The sequence below is a fragment of the Prionailurus viverrinus genome, chromosome B2 (assembly GCF_022837055.1).
Source record: "Prionailurus viverrinus isolate Anna chromosome B2, UM_Priviv_1.0, whole genome shotgun sequence".
Taxonomy (NCBI): Eukaryota; Metazoa; Chordata; class Mammalia; order Carnivora; family Felidae; genus Prionailurus; species Prionailurus viverrinus.
In genome coordinates this window covers 22,866,587-22,883,762 of record NC_062565.1, presented here as the reverse complement: position 1 = coordinate 22,883,762, position 17,176 = coordinate 22,866,587, and the positions used below count along the sequence as shown (strand labels likewise).

Below are 17,176 nucleotides of genomic sequence, written 5' to 3'. Positions count from 1 at the left end.
AGCCATTTCCCTGAATATAGAAGGAGAGATTTCTCTTGGAGTCTTAGCTGCCATTGATGCTGTGCAGCTCTGCAGCTGGGGCCCACCTTCAGGGCAAAAACATGGGAGAAGCAAACAAACATGAAATTCCTCCTATGGAGGTCATTTCTCCAGGTTTTGACTTTCAATCAAAATTTGTCTATTTACTTTTCATAGTGCTCTTTTAGTGACTTTGTGTATGTATCCTTGTCCGGGGATTTAAATTGCAATCAGAGTGAGTAATAGAGGGCTCATACCCCCATAGTGAGACCAAACTCTAGGTTGGATTGTGAAGGCACCCCAGGTAAAAGGATAATTGCATGGACATATCTACGTGGTGCCAGAAAACCGTGGATACATTGGGTCTACCTGTGTATTTAATCTATCGACTTTATTATTTTTAAAAAATTTTTTAATGTTTGTTTATTTTTGAGAGAGAGAGTGTGTGAACAGGGGAGGGGCAGAGAGAGAGGGAGACACAAAATCCGAAGCAGGTTCCAGGCTCCGAGCTGTCAGCACAGAGCCCGATGTGGGGCTTGAACCCACGAACCATGAGATCATGATCTGAGCTGAAGTCGGACGCTCAACTGACTGAGCTACCCAGGCACCCCTAATCTATTGACTTTATTAATTAAAATTAAACATAGTGCATTTTTAGGTAAAACACTGAGTTGAGACTAAGATCTGCAGACTCTGATTTCTTTCTTTCCTTCCCATGTCACTCCCCAATCTTTCTCTTCTTCCTTCCTTTCCTTTAGCCGTCTAACTTTCCTCCCTTCCCTTAAGTCAGTCTTGGCCCTGTTAGTGCCCTTTCAGAAAAGCAAACAAATATGTGTCAGCCCCACGTGTATGTGTGGCCTTGTAGTTCCTCCTAGTGACACATTTTCAAGCTGTCAGAGTAGAGATGTCTTTTCAAATATTTACTTAGCCTTTGTCCTTTTTCTCTTTTCAAAATGGGTAAGATGGTGAGATTTTTTTTTCTGACATAAAATCTGTAATCATTGGAAAAATTTTAAAAATAAAGTATAAAAAAGAAAATAAAAGCAATTCTGTTGTTACCTAGGTAAAACTTTTAAAACATGCATATATATAATTAGCCATATCTGTATGAAAAACTTGTATATATTTTAGAAAAATATAATCATCCTTTGATTATTTTTTTGTATTATGCTTTTTCACAACAAATTTGACATGAGTGTCTTTTCATGTTACCAAATATTTACCTACATCATTGTTAATGGTTGTATAGACATCGTGGGGGAGTCTTTTTGGCCATTTATGTATTGTTGACAGTAAACAGTCTTTATACAGACATTTGGGCTATTTCCATATTTTGGCTATTGTATATAATGCTGCTGTGAGCATGCATGTACATGTATTTGAGTCATTGTTTTCAGTTTATTTGGGTGCATAACTTAGGAGTGGAATTGCTGCATCATATAGTAACTCTGTATTTACTTTTGAGGAAGTACTAAATTATCTCCCACAAGGGCTAAACCATTTTACCTTCCCACCAGCAATATATGAGACTTCTATTTCTCCACTTCCTTGCCATTGCTTATTATTTTCTGTTTGCGTGGTATTGTTTTGTTTTGTTTTGTTTTACAGCCATCATAGTAGGTATGAAGTAGTCCCTCTCTGTGGTTTTGATTTTTATTTCCCTAATGGCTTATAATGTTAAACATATTTTCATATACTGTTTGTATATCTTCTTTAAAAACATGTCTTCAATTTCTTTGCTCATTTTAAAGAGTTTTTTTAATGCTTATTTATTTTTGAGAGACAGAGAGAGACAGAACGAGCAGGGGAGGGGCAGACAGAGAGGGAGACACAGAATCCCAAACAGGCTCCAGGCTCTGAGCTGTCAACACAGAAGCCCTATGTGGAGCTCGAACTCAAGAACCGTGAGATCATGACCTGAGCTGAAGTTGGACGCTTAACTGACTGAGCCACCCACGTGTTCCTTTGCTCATTTTAAAAATTGGATTGTCTTTTTATTGCTGAGTTGTAAGAGGTCTTTATATATTCTGGATATTAGACCCTTATCAGATGTATGATTTGTAAATATTTTCTCCAAATCTGTAGGTTTTCTTTTTGTATCTTGATAATGTATGTCCTTTGAAGCACAAAATTTTTAGATTTTAATGAAGTCTAATTTGTCTGTTCTTCTTCTTCTCTTGCACCTGCTTTTGCTGTCATATCTAAGAATCTATGGTCAAACTTAAGGTCAACTAGATTTACCCCTTTGTTTTTATCTAAGAGTTTTGTGGTTTGGGCTCTTCTATTTAGGTCATTGATCCATTTTGTGTTAATTTTTGTACATGATATGAGGTAGAGGTCCAAATTTATTCTTTTGCATGCAGGCATCCAGTTGTTCCAGTACCATTTGTTGAAGAAACTATTCCTTTACCATTGAAAGCTCTTGGCACCTCTGTCAAAAATCAGTTGACCATAGATGTATGGGTTTATTTCTGAACTCTTAGTTCTATTCCAGTGTTCTATGTTTCTGTCCTCACACAAGTACCACATGTTTTGAGTAGTGTAGCTTTGCAGTAAGTTTTAGAATTGGTAAGTGTGAGTCTTCCAACTTAGTTCTTCCATTCATTCTTTACTTTTTACTGTAAACCTACTGAAGTCTCTCTAACTTTTTAAGGGTTATTTTTTCTTAAAATTGTTTTCCTTGAGATACTTTATTCTTATACTTTGTCTGCTCATCTGTCTGTATCTCTCTGTATTCCAATGCTTTATTTTATCTATCAGTCCACTGTCCACCACCTAGCTTAAGAGACAAAGGACATTATACAGCCGAACCTCCCTGCCCCCACTGTATATGTCCTTTTTGTTGGTATCTTCCCACTTTGCCTCCATCCTGTGAGAATCACTATTTTGAATTTTGTGTTGTTATCTTGATTTTCATTGTAGAGTTACTATGTGTATTATAAAACAGTTAACATTCATGGGCTTTTATATTCTTGCAAGTGGAATTATGCCATCCTTTTATGACTTTACTTTTCCATGTAGCATTGTGAAGTTAATCTGTGCTGTCATATGTAGAGTTTTAGTTCAGTCATTTTTCACTACTTAAATTCTATTGGAAGAATATGCCATAGTTTATTCATCTATTGGACATTTGACTATTTCTAGTTTTTTCTTTTTTCTTTTCCTATTACAAATGCTATTGCTGAACATTCTTGTACATCCTATGTGTATAGGTGTAAGCGTTTCTCTAAGGTATATTTTATTTAGCAGTGGATTTCCCAAAGTTAGTTTTTATGGACTTCTTTAGCTTTATTGGCCATCACAAGTTTGTTTCCCAGAGTGGTTGGTCCAATTTACACTGCCTTGTGCATTTGTATGAAAGTTCTTGTTGCTCTGTATCCTCTTCTACACTTGACCTTGTTCAAATTATTTTGCTGATCTGGGGGGTTTAAAATAGTATCTTACTATCATTTCATTTCTACTCACCTGATTATATTAAGGTCAAACACATTTTTTATATGTTTATTTGAAATCTATAGTTTTTCTTTTGTTCCTTTCCAGATGGGGCTCATTTATCTGTCTTTGTTTGTTTGTTTGTTTGTTTTTAGTGATTGGTAGGAATTCTTTATTTTGAATGCTAATCATTTGTCATTTTTATGTATTATAATAGTATTGTCTAGGTGGCTTTTTTTCCCCCAGTTGCTCTTTCATAAATGGGATATATGTATTTCTTACTTGAGTAACTTTAGATTTCTTTATATAATGCCATTCTCCAAAAAAAGTCACTTTATCAGGGAATGTGAGTGGGTGTAAGTTGACAGGTTCCATAAAGATAACCCTTCTGCTTGTCATGCTTGATTCTGGTGGTTTAAGTCTCTGATGTTATTGCCATATCATTCATATTTTCAGCATGGGGATTCTAAATATTTAATGATTTTCAAACATCTACCTTCTGTTTCCTAATGTTCTGTCAGATTTGGTCCCACCCCCTATGACAGTTTCTCTAGCTGGGAAGGTATGCTGTAGGATGCACTTGTTTGACTAGGAAATGTAGCTTGGAGCTTGCTTGGGGATTCCAGTTACAGTATTCGTACAGAATTTGATTTGTTTCCTGGTATATTTTTTAGTTCTGTCTAGCTCTACTTAGGCTCCATGTCACTCCTTCATATTTCCATTATTCCAATGAAAATAACATTTTCGTAGGTTGATTTCAAGTTGTGGTATGAGTACCTTTCTGATTTTTTTTTAAATGTTTATTCACTTTGAGATGGAGAGAGTAAGTAGGGGAGGGGTAGAGAGAGAGGGAGAAAGAGAATTCCAAGCAGGCTCCGCATTGTTAGCACAGCACCTGAAGCAGGTCTTGATCTCACAAACCATGACATCATGACCTGAACCAAGATCAAGAATCAGATACTTAACCAACTGAGGCACCCAAGTGCCCTATTTTCTGATGTTTTTGCAGCTGTGGTAGTATGTATTTCATACTGTCTGTGGCATACTTTCTATATGTAGGAAACTTCTGGATAGCAGAGAATCTGCCCAGTATTGTATTTTTAGTGTGTTAGGACTTACATATTTGGCAAATATAAAGCAATTGTCATTTAATTTCCCCAGTCCTTCTTCCATCGATATGGACTTAATTTTCCCTTTTCAACTATTTGTATTTTTTTCTGTTGTCTCCCCCATTCCTGAAACAGTAACCTCAGTAACACAATCCAACCATTATCTTTTAAAGTTGATGGAGTAGCTTATGAGTTTCCAGATAAGGGGTTTGGATTAGAAAGAAATGAAATTTGGCAAGTTTGGATTGTTGCAAAATGCTGTTTCTTTCATTAGACCCCATTGTTGTTCCCAGTTTGTATGCCCTCCCCATATCCATGCACTTTGTCCCATGACCTTGAAGCACTTGCCACAGTGTAAGGAGTGGATTTTTCTGCCCTGCTGATTTTTTGGCTTGGCCATGTGACTGTTTTGGCTAACAGGATATTAGCAGATGTGATATGAGGAGAAGCTTGAAATGTACTTGACAGTTAGTTTTGCCCTTTTTTGCTTCTTCCTTCCTTTTAATGAGATGGACAGGTATAGCCTGCACGTTCTAGAACAGTAGGAAGCATGCGGAATGGATCCAAAACCAACCTGGAGCTGAAGCCCAGCCCAGTCTGGACTCCCTGAGCCCCAGTCAAGCCCCAGCCCCATAGACATGTGCTTGTGGTTTTACACCACTGAGATTGTGTACTGCTTTGTCCATCTGCAGTAGCTGGTTATAAAATGTACATTGTGGTTGCCCTGTGTATTTTTTCTCAGTTTGTGCAGGGCTCATAGGTACTTAAGATTCTCTCTTCCAATATCATTTCATAGGATTGACTTACTTCTTTCAAGTTTTCCTTATCCCTTCCCTTACTATCTTAGTAAGAAGGATGGTTGAAAAGCTTGACTTTTTCTACCCACCCCACTGCCCCTGAGAAGCCATTGAAATTGCTTCCTAGTATTTTAGTGTGTGCTGTGGTTGTTCCCTAAACCAGGCAGTGATTCAGGATGGGATTTATCTGGAAAGTTCTCCCCATGGGAGTTTTATGAAATGCTACTGACATGGAGGATCGTGTGTGTGTGTGTGTGTGTGTGTGTGTGTGTGTGTGCGCGTGTGCACCCATGTACAGGTACGCATTCTCAGTATAACCTTTTTTAATGTTTATTTATTTTTCAGAGAGAGCATGGGTGGGGGAGGGCTAGAGAGAGGTGGGGCAGAGAGAGAATCCCCTAACATGGGGCTCGATCTCACGAATCATGAGATCATGACCTGAGCTGAAATCAAGAGTCAGACATTTAACCGACTGAGCCACCCAGGTGCCCCTCAGTATAACCTTTTCAATGTTTTAGTTCTAGGTTTCTGACTTCAGTCAGTCTCAGGAAGAAGTGAAGTTCATTTGTAATTTCATTTTTGGGCAAAAGGGAAATGCTAATAAAGTTAATACAAGTTAAAAAAAAAAAAGAATGTAAGCTTTGTGATAGTAGGGAATATTTTGGTTTTGACCACCATTGTATTCCCAGTTCCTAGAGCAATGGCTTGCACATAGTAGGCATTCAGTATACATATTATAACATTAACAATGGGTATTGAGTGGGTGGACCCCTTCTTCCTCATCCTGATGTTAACTGTTCTTTCTCCATCCAGGCTTATTGGAACAATAAAGTGTGGAGGGAAACCACCTAGTTTCCCAGCCTGGCCCCTGGTCTATTTATTCTCAGCTGCTAACACAGAAAGATGCGGTGGGAAGTGCAGGGCCTCAGAGGGAAGATCTGCCTATAGTCAGTCCTGGCCACTCCTTGCTGCAGACATTTTGGGTAGGTCATGAGTGTCTCATTTTCTTTATCTGTAAAATACAGGGCATAGATGATATAAACTCCAGATTTCTTTTTAGCTCTCAGATCTTATGATTTGGCCTCTTAAACAAGCTAGAGATTTTTAATATTAATAAAACCCACAGGGGATTGTGTTTTGTTTTATAGCACCACATGGAAAATTGCATAACAGCAGGACTTTGGTGTATATGGTTGGCTAATCAGGTTTCTTCCCCACACCCCCTTAAAGAAACTCTCAGAATTAAAAAAAAAAAAAGAGTGCTCATATAATTGAATTTTATTTAAACTATTTATGAAACTCTTGCTTCATGGGATTACTGCAGCTTTGCAGGCAGGTAGCAATGTGCTCCTCAATGGCTCAATTTTATTTTCTCCCTCGCAAAAAGGCAATTTAGAAGTTTAGGAATTATTTATGGTACTGTGGGGATAAACACAATCTGGTAAGTTATTTTTCTTTTATCTTCTTTTTTTTTTTTTTTTAAGGTTTGTTTCTGTATTTTAGGTTGGAAACAGTGCCTTCATGAAAAGGTCCTCTTATGTCCATAGATAAAATGAAGTAATGTCACTAGGTAAAATTTATACCAGAGTCTCAAAATTTTTTTTCATTGATATAATTCAGGATTTGGTCAAGTATAACATTTCTCAAAGTGTATGGCTTGGAGCACCTGGGTACTATTGGATGTTTCACACAAGAGAAGATTTGATATTCAACTAAGTGTGGAAATTAATGAGTTGACAAAGTCCTAAAACTCTCTTTAGCAGAGAGCATCTCTGAGTTAGGAAGACCTATCACTGTGCAAGGGATCGAGAGGGCAGTATTTTCAAACATAAGAAAAGATCTCTTTTGTGGAGCCTATTCCAGGAAGGACACATAGGAAAACGCTTTTCCCTTGTTTGCCTAGGCTTGACCGCGAACTAGGAGACTAGTAAAAACGTGTTTTAGGGAAGTAATGACAAAGTATAGTAAGATAGTCTTTTAAAATTTTACCTTAAAGAATGCCTTGAATATGAAGGAAAGCAGCTGATGTTAACATACATGATTTCGAACATTCATTTGGCATTTTAGACTCTCTGTGGAGCCCTGGAAATTGAGGGGTTTGGGACTTTGAAGGCATTAGGAAGGAAAAGCTCTTGAAATCCATTATTTCATGCTTCCATTTATTAGAATCAGCCTTCCTTCCCTCTGTCCATTCCTTTAACAAGCATTTATTATCTGTGTGACAGCCACCATGATAGGTGCTGCATATACAGATGTCATTTCTGCCTTTGAGGGACTTAAAATCCAGTGGTAGGGACGGAGGCATCTACCGTTTCCATAACGCTGTGGTAACAGTTGAAGGAAGACACCCTTCCTCGAGACACTAGGCAAGGCTTCACCAAGGTTGTGTGGCTTGAAGTGAGCAATAAAGTTGACCAGGTTACATGATAGTAGTAGAATGAAGAGATCTTTCTAGGCAAAGAGAGTAGCTTTTGCAGAAATGTGTAGGGTAGGAGGCAGCACCATGTGTTCTGGAAAGGCTGGTTAGTATGGGGTACTGGTCAGACCAAAGGCATAGGTATCAAGTAGAGAAGGCAGAAGACCTCCTTGGTCGTAGTCAGTTTGGAAAGGCTTGGAGGGGATATAAAAGAGCTTACATCTTATCCTTCTGGTAGTAGCAAGAGATTGGGAGATTTTGAAGTAGGAGAAAGATTTGATCACGTTTGTGTTTTAGAAAGTGGCATTACTGAGGAGAGTGAGTTGAAGAAATGCAGGTCCAAAGGAAAGATGAACAGTCTAGACTCTAAATGATGAGAGCACTAGCTGAAGCGGTGGCAGGAGAGAGAGAAGCACACCAGACTGGAGTGAATCTTAAGAGTCTTTGCCAGGCTTTGTGTGCCTGGGGGCCGCATTCTGGGCATGCTGAAGGGATCAGGTAGTCCTGGTTGCAGTGCTTCTAGGCATAAGTGATACTCAGAATGTTGGGCATGCTTTGCCACTATATGCCCTCCAGAGAATTATAAGTGAATTCCACGGCCCCTACCCTCTACCCTCTATACTATCAGTTTCCTGAGTCATAAGTAACTAGCATTACTTCTTTCTTATCACTGAGGCGGTTTTTAAGAGAGAGGAGGCAATCAGGGCCAGATCTCCTCTGAAATGAAAGAAGTAAGTTATAGAGAGCTCTTCTGAATTGGATAGGCTTTGAGCCCTACCAAACGTGGATTCACTCCTGGATGAAATGCATGTGGTGAGTTGGCTTATATTATCTCATCTAGAAGATTATTATGACTCTCCTTGACAGGCTGTCTCTGTATCTAGTCTAAGTCCAAGTGTATTTGCCTCCTGGAGAGTAGCTGTATCAACCAGTAGTCTACACTGGTTGATTGGCACAGAGAATATGTCTCTACCCGAGGAGGCCTGAAAGAGTCTTTGAATAGCTCCCTTTCTTTGGGTATGGGACTTTGAAATTGACTTGCTTAATAAATCAGTTTTCTTTCCCTTGTCCATGGCTGGTTATTTCTCTGTTAGCCATTGATGGGGCTGCCTGTTGGGGCATTCTTTGTCAGTATCTTGGTGGTGCATGGAATAGTAGACATGGGGAGAAGATGTGGACAAGAAAGGACAGTATCTTGTAGGACTTGCTTATTCTAGTACTTACTAGTTACTGCTGACTGGTTTCCTCAACCATCATAAGATAGGTATACTTGTGTCTGTAGAAAATATTGGGGGATTTAGGCCAGAAAGGTATACTTTCATTCACAAACACATTTATTACTTAACATCCCTGGATTCAAGTACCTCATCTATAAAATGAGACTGATAATAGGCACTTTTTTTGGTTTGGCTTGAAAAATAAATGAAATAATGCATATAATGTGCTTTGTGGAGTATTTGGTGCATCAAAAAGTGTTAGATCCTTTCTCTTCTTACTTTAAGCCTTCCATCCTTTGGGGAGTAAAAGTTGGAACCTTCAGCTTTCATTAACTCTGAATCCCCTGAAAGTACAGGCCAAGTTTTGCATCTGTTTGTGAAGGGATGTTTTAGGGCAAGGTGTATGGTGGGGAGAGTAATTGTAGTTTTCATTAGATTCTCAAAGGGTTCTGTGGCTTTAAAGAGTTAAGAAACAGTGATTACCCTTCTTTTACATATGAGGAGTTAGAATTGTTTAATGGGAAGATTTTAGGTATGTATGGTAGAGAATCAAATGCAGGTATGATTTGAGGGTCACTGAACAGTTTGTGACTAATAATGTTTTCTGCCTTAAGGACCTTATTCAGACAAGTACAATTTGTTACTTGAAGGTGTTTGTTACCCAGAAGGGCAAACCATTCATCAGATGAGGAAAGGGTAAGGAAGGCAGGTAGCATTTGACGGAAAGGTAGATGCCTGGTGAGAGATGAATAAGGCAGAGTTCCTGACCTCAAAGAGCTAATGGTCTAATAAAGGAAACAGTCCCACACAGAGCCTCAGAAACAAAGTTGTCATGCCAGGTAGCAAGTGGGTTCAGAGAGGGTTCAGGGAAGTTGTCCCAGAAGAGTTACTGTTGAAGAGGTGTTCTTTCACTTTGGTCTTAAAGAATGGATAGGACCTTGCCCCAAGAGCAAGAGAAAATGTAGGGCCTTCTAGGTAGAGGGGGCAGCATGTTCAAAGATACAGACTACTAAAAGATTTGGGATGTTTGAGGGCAGAGAATTTGTATATGATTGGAGCAGTATGTGTTGGGAGATGGATCTAGGGGGCCTGTAGTGTGATGGATTTTTTTGCAAAATTATGTAGTTTGGGCTTAATACTATAGTATTACAGCCAGTAGGGATTTATTTGGAGGAAGGGGAAAGGGATAGCAGAGTAGAAGAAGGAGACCTGTCCATTTACTATGTAGGTTTTATTTTCTAGGAAATATATTCATTTGGGGTTTATGTGGTGTGTGTGTTGGGGGGGAGGGGTGTGTGTGTGTGTGTGTGTGTGTGTGTGTGTGTGTGTGTACACTCTTCCTTCCACTGCTTTTGCTTCTGATTTTTCTTCATTTTGTAGTCATGTAGCTTTTAAATGCAACTCACATATATATTCTTTTTTTTTCCTTCTTGAAAACAAATAGTGTACTGTATTATTTTACATCTTTTTTCACTTACAGTGTGCTTTAGAGATCTTTGTATGTTAGAAAGCATACTCATTTATATTCACAGCTGCCTGGTTTTCCATTGCGTGCATGAGCCATAATGTATTTAACTAGTGCTGAGTTGGTAGGCGTTTTGTATGGTTTCCAATCTTTTTCTATTAAAAACAGTCTTTGAGTGAATTACTCTGTACACATGTCACATTTCATAGCAAGTATCTCTATGAGATTCATTCCCTGAAATGGAATTGCTAGGTCAAACAGTATATTCAGTATAAAAAAATTTATAATTTTGTGTATATATGTATATTTAATTTTAATTCCAGTATAATTAACATACAGTGTTCTGTTAGTTTCAGGTGTACAATATAGTGATTTCAACAATTCCATATGTCAGTTGGTGCTCATTGTGACAAGTGTACTCTTAATCCCCTTCACCTATTTTACCACCTGTCCCTCTCCCCCGCCCAGCATTTATAATTTTTATAGCCCTCATGCCTGTCAAGTACACTTGATAGATAACCACATCAAGCTGCCTGTTTTTATTCCCACCTGTGATGTGTGAGAGTTCTTACTTCCTCACACCCCTAACAACATGTGTGTGATCGAGCATTGGGATTTTGCTAATCTGACAAATGAAAACTGTGGATCAAGGTCATTTTAATTTGTATTTCAGTGAGGGCTAAGCATCATTTCATATATAAAAAGAGACATTTTTATTTTATTTTCTATGAACAGCCCTTAAATCTCTTGCCCATTTTTTTCCCATTAGAGATTTTTTGAAGTGGTGAAATAATGTGACCAGGTTTAGGTTGGGGTTTTTTGTTTTTTTCGTTTGTTTTTTTTTTTTTTTTTTTTTTTTTTTTGGTGGGAGAATTTCAGAACAGTGAAAATTGGTGATAGGAAGAGTAGATAGAACCTGCTAATCCATGTGAGAAAATGGGATGGCCTGCATTTCAGCAGTGACAATTGAGAGAAGAAGAGAAGGTGGATTTCAAGGTATTTCTGGGGTAAAGCAGCCATATCTGGTATATGGATTGGAAGGAGGTGAGCAAGAGGGAGATGTTGAAGGTGATGCCAAGTTAAGCCTTAGTGACTCATAATGCCACTTCACAAGCTGAAGACAAAGAAGGATATGGAGATTGCACCCAAGCTTTGGACCTTCTAAGTCTAAAGTGCCTGTAAGACATCTAGGTAGAAATATCTCAGAGATACTTGGACATAAAAGATATGAAAGTGTAAGTGAGCTTCATAAGAGATTTTGGAGTCATCAGTGTTGTTAAAAGTCATGAAATTAAGATAATGTAAGAAAATTATCATAGAGAAAGGCGAAAAAAGCCAAGGGAGATAACACTGCAAAAAAATAAACATTATCTGGGGTTTCTTTATCTTTTGAATTCAGTAGAATTCATTTGTCTACAGGCAAGTTCTCATTTGGTTCAGGTCTCCATTAATTTGTTCATCATGCATTCATTCATTCATTCATTCAATATTTACTGCATATCAACTAGGGATAGATATACAGCTAGAGATGGTCCTTGCTCTTATGGAACTTGCAGTCAGGTGGGGGACATGGACAGGTAAACATACAGTTGCAGTGGGGCATGATGCCTGTGCATTGTGCTACGAGAACAAAAGGAGGCAGCGTCCAGTGTGACTTAGGGGACGGCTTCGAAAAGGCCTTCCAGTGTGGGCCGTGAAGAACCAGGGAGTTAGGGGTGAAAGGCGGTAGAGAAGGGGAAGCATGTGAGGTCAGAAGTCAGCAAACTTGTTTTGTGATGCACCAGATGCCAAACATCTTAGGCTTGGCTGGCTGTCCCGTCTCTGTTGCAGTGATTCAACTGTGCCATTATAGCATGAGAACAGCCACAGACATTGGTAAACAAACAAGCGTGGCTGTGTTCCAGTAGAATTTTACTTATGGGCACTGAAAATCTCATGTAGTTTCCATATGTCATGAAACAGAATTCTTCCTTTGATATTTCTCAACCATTTAAAAACATAAAAGTCATTCTTATCTTGCAGGCCACACAAAAACAGAGGGAGTGGGGACCAGCTTTGGCCTGCAGGTTGTAGTATGCTGACTTCTGTTCTAGGCTAGAGCAGCTGCATATTCAGAGGTTGAGAGGCAAGAGAAAGCACACTGGGTTTTATTTAAAAAAAAAAAAAAAAGGGTGGGGGGTGGCAGGCATCCGGCTTTCTCAGTTGGTAGAACATCCAATAACTCTTGATATCAGGGTCCTGAGTTCAAGGCCCATGTTCAGTGTGGAGCCTAGAAAGGAAGCAAGCAAACAAGCAAACAAGCATGAACACTAGGGCTTTTGTAGTAGCCTTTTTTTCTGCTGGCCTCTTGGGTCTTTTTCCTCTAATCTGTGCCACATGCTATTGCTAGATATATCGTAGACACCTCTTTCATAATTTCTCTGCTTTTCTGAAAAACTTGCAGTGATTTCCCACGAAGGTAATTAAGGTCCTCCCCCTCATTGTCTGCTTTGTTTGCATGAATGTCCCTTCAGGAAGAATTTGGGGAAGGTTTTGCTCCACTGACTGTATAATGTAGTATTTTAGGTATGATTGGAAGTGCTATAAACACCCCAGGGCTTTCTAGGTCACTGCTCATTCCTGTAGATGCATATAGAGCTTACTTTCATTCTGAGCTTTTTGCATATTTTCTGGAAAAGTTACTTTTGGATTAATTTACATATTAAAGTCCTATATTTTCATCTCATTTTTATCCTGCCACTTCAGGTATAGGGAAATAAATGAAAAAGTCTTCAAATGTTGACTTCTAAGACTTTATTACTACAGACAGCTTCATTATGTTGGTGGAAATCTAGTGTGCTTTGAGGGAATTAATCTAGCCTTACTTGCAATCTGTATATGTTTACATAGAATGAACAAACATTGCATTACGTTTCATGAAAATCCAATTATTCCTGTCTCCAGGAAACATGTTCTGCTTAGTATTTAATTCTCAAGTCCGTATTTTGGCTCTTGAACTGTCATAAGAATTTGGGATTTTGTGCTCACTGCTCACTTTGATAATTCATGGGGAAATGGATAGTGGAGACTTTATTCCTGTAGTCCTGACCCTATATCTGGGGCTATGGGCAGCATCTGTCCCAGTGGTATGGGGCTAATATGAGCTACTATTCCTGCTAGATTTTTCTTAGAATTAAGAGAAGTAAAGTTAACAATAATGCTGTGCATGGCTAATGTTTTATCTTGGAGTCTCTTTTGGATAGAATCTCTTTGTAATCTCTCTCTATGGTAGTTACTCAGCTTACCATCTTCTTCCACAAGACTGTAACCTCCCTGAAGGTAGGAATCATACTTAATTCATACTTGTTAGTGGTTGCCAGATTATAAAATATTGAGGAGATGGTAAATAAGGTTCTCAGCAGGCAGAGATGGGTGAAGTGGGCTGGAACATTCTGTGGCCCCAGAACAACGACTGGAAGCAGGCCAAGGGCCTCATTGCTCTGAGTCTTGGAGAAGTGAGGTGTAGTTGGGTCTGGCACAGGACTAGGAGTTGAGAGTGGATCACAAAGGGAGATTGGGGACTTACTTGGAGCTGGGAATGGGGGACCACTGGAAGTTTCTAAATAGAAATTGTGTATTGAGATCAGCATAGCAAGTCAGTCCTTTTTGACCTGGCCTTGGCCTGCCCCTGCAGCTTTCTCTTCCTCTTTCACCTGTAGATACTCCATGCTCTGCACAGCTCTTGGATGTGCCGTGTGTACTCGTCATGGTTATTTTCCGACAGGACACTAGGCAGGCTGTACACTTATCATACTGTAGTGTCGTTTGTTTATGGCTCTGCCTCTGCTCTTTTCATGAGCTATTGAAGAGAGATCAGGTTTCTTTATTTCTTTGCCACCAATGCCTCACACACGCCTAACCTTTAGTAGGTACTCAGTAGATATTTATCAAATGCGTGAATGGGTGAATGGATTTTGGCACAAACCCTCCATTTCTGGACTGAAAGATAGATTGGATGGAGCAGAGACGGGAGGCCGTGAGAGTGGCTTGGAGCATCATACAGCCTGGGAAAGAAATGTTGAGAGCTTGAATTATATCTGTGGCAGTCGAAATTCAAGCGAGGAAATAGATTCTGGAGACCCGAGGAAGTAGACCTGACAGGCCCCAGTGATCAACAGAGACAATAGGAACTGTGAAGAGCCAGGGAACAGAAAAGTAAAGCTAGGCACCTGAAATAATACACCTGATCATGTCACTCCCTGGATATTTTGTTGGGGGACAAGGGAGTCATTCTGGGTAGGTCTGATTGGGAAATCAGCTTAACAGAGGATTAATTGCCTTGTTTAAAAATTATTTTCCTAAAGGATGCACAATAGAGTGAATCGTGGAGCACTAAAGCATCCTTTGCTTAGTAATTTATTCAGATTTATTCAAAACACTTCTACAAAGGCTATGAGATAGTGACATCTGTAGATAACAGATACAGCTAGAGAAGACAAAAATCGAGGGGCAAAAGGTAAAGGTAAAATAAGCATAGGAAAATACAAAGCTGAGTTAAGGTGGTAACAGCAAACTGCGCATTTATATCGGTTGCCATAAGGAGATGTAGATTTGGCTGTAGCTGCCAAATGGTAAAAAGGAAAGAGGGAAGCATAATTAATATTATCCACAGTGTCTACAAGATAAAAACATGCCCATTTTTGCAGGGAAAGCACAATGTTCTTGACACAGAGAGCTGAGAGGAAACCCCCCCCCTCATCTGGGAGGCACTGTGTCTTTAAAACAATTGAATTTTATAATGTTCTTTTTTTTTTTTACGTTCCTTAGTCTTTTCTTACTAGTGTGATAGGATCTGATTTGCTTTGTTTAATGTATAATGAAGTTAATTGTGGAAGATCTCTATAACCCAAATCCGCAGATTATTTCCAAATCCCATTTTCTGTCTTTTGCTAATTGCTCACTTGATGAGTCAGTGCTTGCCGCTCCCATGTGCCTGGCATGTTGCCAGGTGCCCTGGTTGGTACAAAAGTGTGTGGGAATTTCTTAAGGAGTTCACAGTCCCTATGGGTACTCTGGCCATCAACACAGGCAAAGTGTGTTAAATGTAAGAGTTGGCTAGTAAGGTAACCATCCAAGACAGCCAGCAAAGCAGTGCCTGACCCACTGCTATCTGTGTGCTAAGACGTTAGATGATGTCTGTGAATGTAGATGTAGGCTGGAGGGACCGAGGGAGCTTTGAGAAGGAGGAATGATCTTTTTTTTTTCTTTTGTAATGAAAGCCTCAGTATTTTTATTATTTAGTTTATGCACTAAATTGAAAATGGAGTCATTAGTTTATTCTTTTAACAAATTTTGAATTTTAGTATAGTCTTTAGAAACATCATGTTCCCTAATTTTTGTTTTCTTTTTTATTTTCCACAGAAATGTGCCTATTATTTTTTATCAGTGCCACTGGGGGTTGCTAACCATGCCCTGCATTTCGTGGATCCACGAACATGTTTTTCTGCTGTCACTCTTAAATGTGGAACTCGCAGTCCTTATGTACTAATTTACATTATTTTGTTAACGTGGTTTGTACTGTGCTGAAAACATAAACACTTGTTTTTCAAAGGATGTTCTTTTAACCATCAAGTCTCTGTCATTATAATCTCCTTATATAATCTTTGGATTCTCAAAGGGTGAAGTTCAAAACCCTTAGTTGCGGTGCTCTTGGACCCAGTGCCTGCTGTGGGTCTGGTCCTGACTGCCTCTCTAGCCGCGCCAAGTCCCTTCCACCTGGCACCAGGCACTCCAGCCACCCAGGCCTTTTCAGATCTTCCTTCCTGCTTAGGCTATGCACAGGCCCTTCCTTATGCTGGGACTGCCCTGGCCCGGCAGAGGACCCCATGGGACACTCTCTAGCACCTGCACACCCCTCGTGGTAAGTATTGCCATTGCAATGAACTGCTTGTGATTGTGTCTTTGTTAAATGTCTCTGATTCTAGCCGCCAACGCCCCCCCACCCTCTTCTCACCACTCCCACCTTGTCCCACTTTGAGGACAAGGACCCTGTTGAACGTTCACAGCTGACTCCCAGCATCTTGCAGTGCCCGGCGCAGAGCTAGTGATCACAAATCCTGATTTTTGAACAATGATGTCATTGTGAGGTTCCCTTCTCTGGTCTTCATTCAAAACTGGCTTGGTTATCCCTCACCTATATTTGTTTCTGACCCTGCGGTTGGTTACCAAGCAGCTTTTTTATTTTAAATCTTTGCAGAAGGTTCCAAAAAGCTACTCCAAAGATGACACAAGCTGCTATTTGTTTTCTTTCAAAATAGATACACTTTTAGTGCCAGGGGATGATGTTTGAAGCTTGGGTATGTGTTGGTCTCTGGGGAGCCAGCGGGGAAGGGCCGATTGTGAGAGTGTTAGTCGAGTAATGTCTGATGTAGTTTACCAAGCAGTTTCAAAGCAGAGTAATGGAGGTAGCCTCAGAAATGCTAAGCAGCAGAGTTGTAAAGGCACGGAGAGAGTGTTGCTTTTATTTCACTGACCTGAAATCAGAATGTTTCTCCCATCCTGCTCACAATTGGTTTCTACTACCTTAATACTCTGTGTCATGGAGGTTCTGGACAGTTTTAGAATAAAACTCTTCGGAGATGTAGAAACTGCTTTCTAATTTCATCACTCTTAATTATAGGGCATTGAAAATGCAAAAACCAGGGGGTAATGTGGGACATTGGAAGGAGCCTTAGACTCAGCAT

At 39.6% G+C, this 17,176-nt stretch overlaps 1 protein-coding gene across 16 annotated transcripts in view; it reads left to right on the top strand.

Moving 5' to 3' along the window:
- The window catches only part of FARS2 (phenylalanyl-tRNA synthetase 2, mitochondrial), a 537,420-nt gene that overhangs the window by 213,429 nt on the left and 306,815 nt on the right, over positions 1 to 17,176 (top strand). The window lies entirely within an intron of this gene.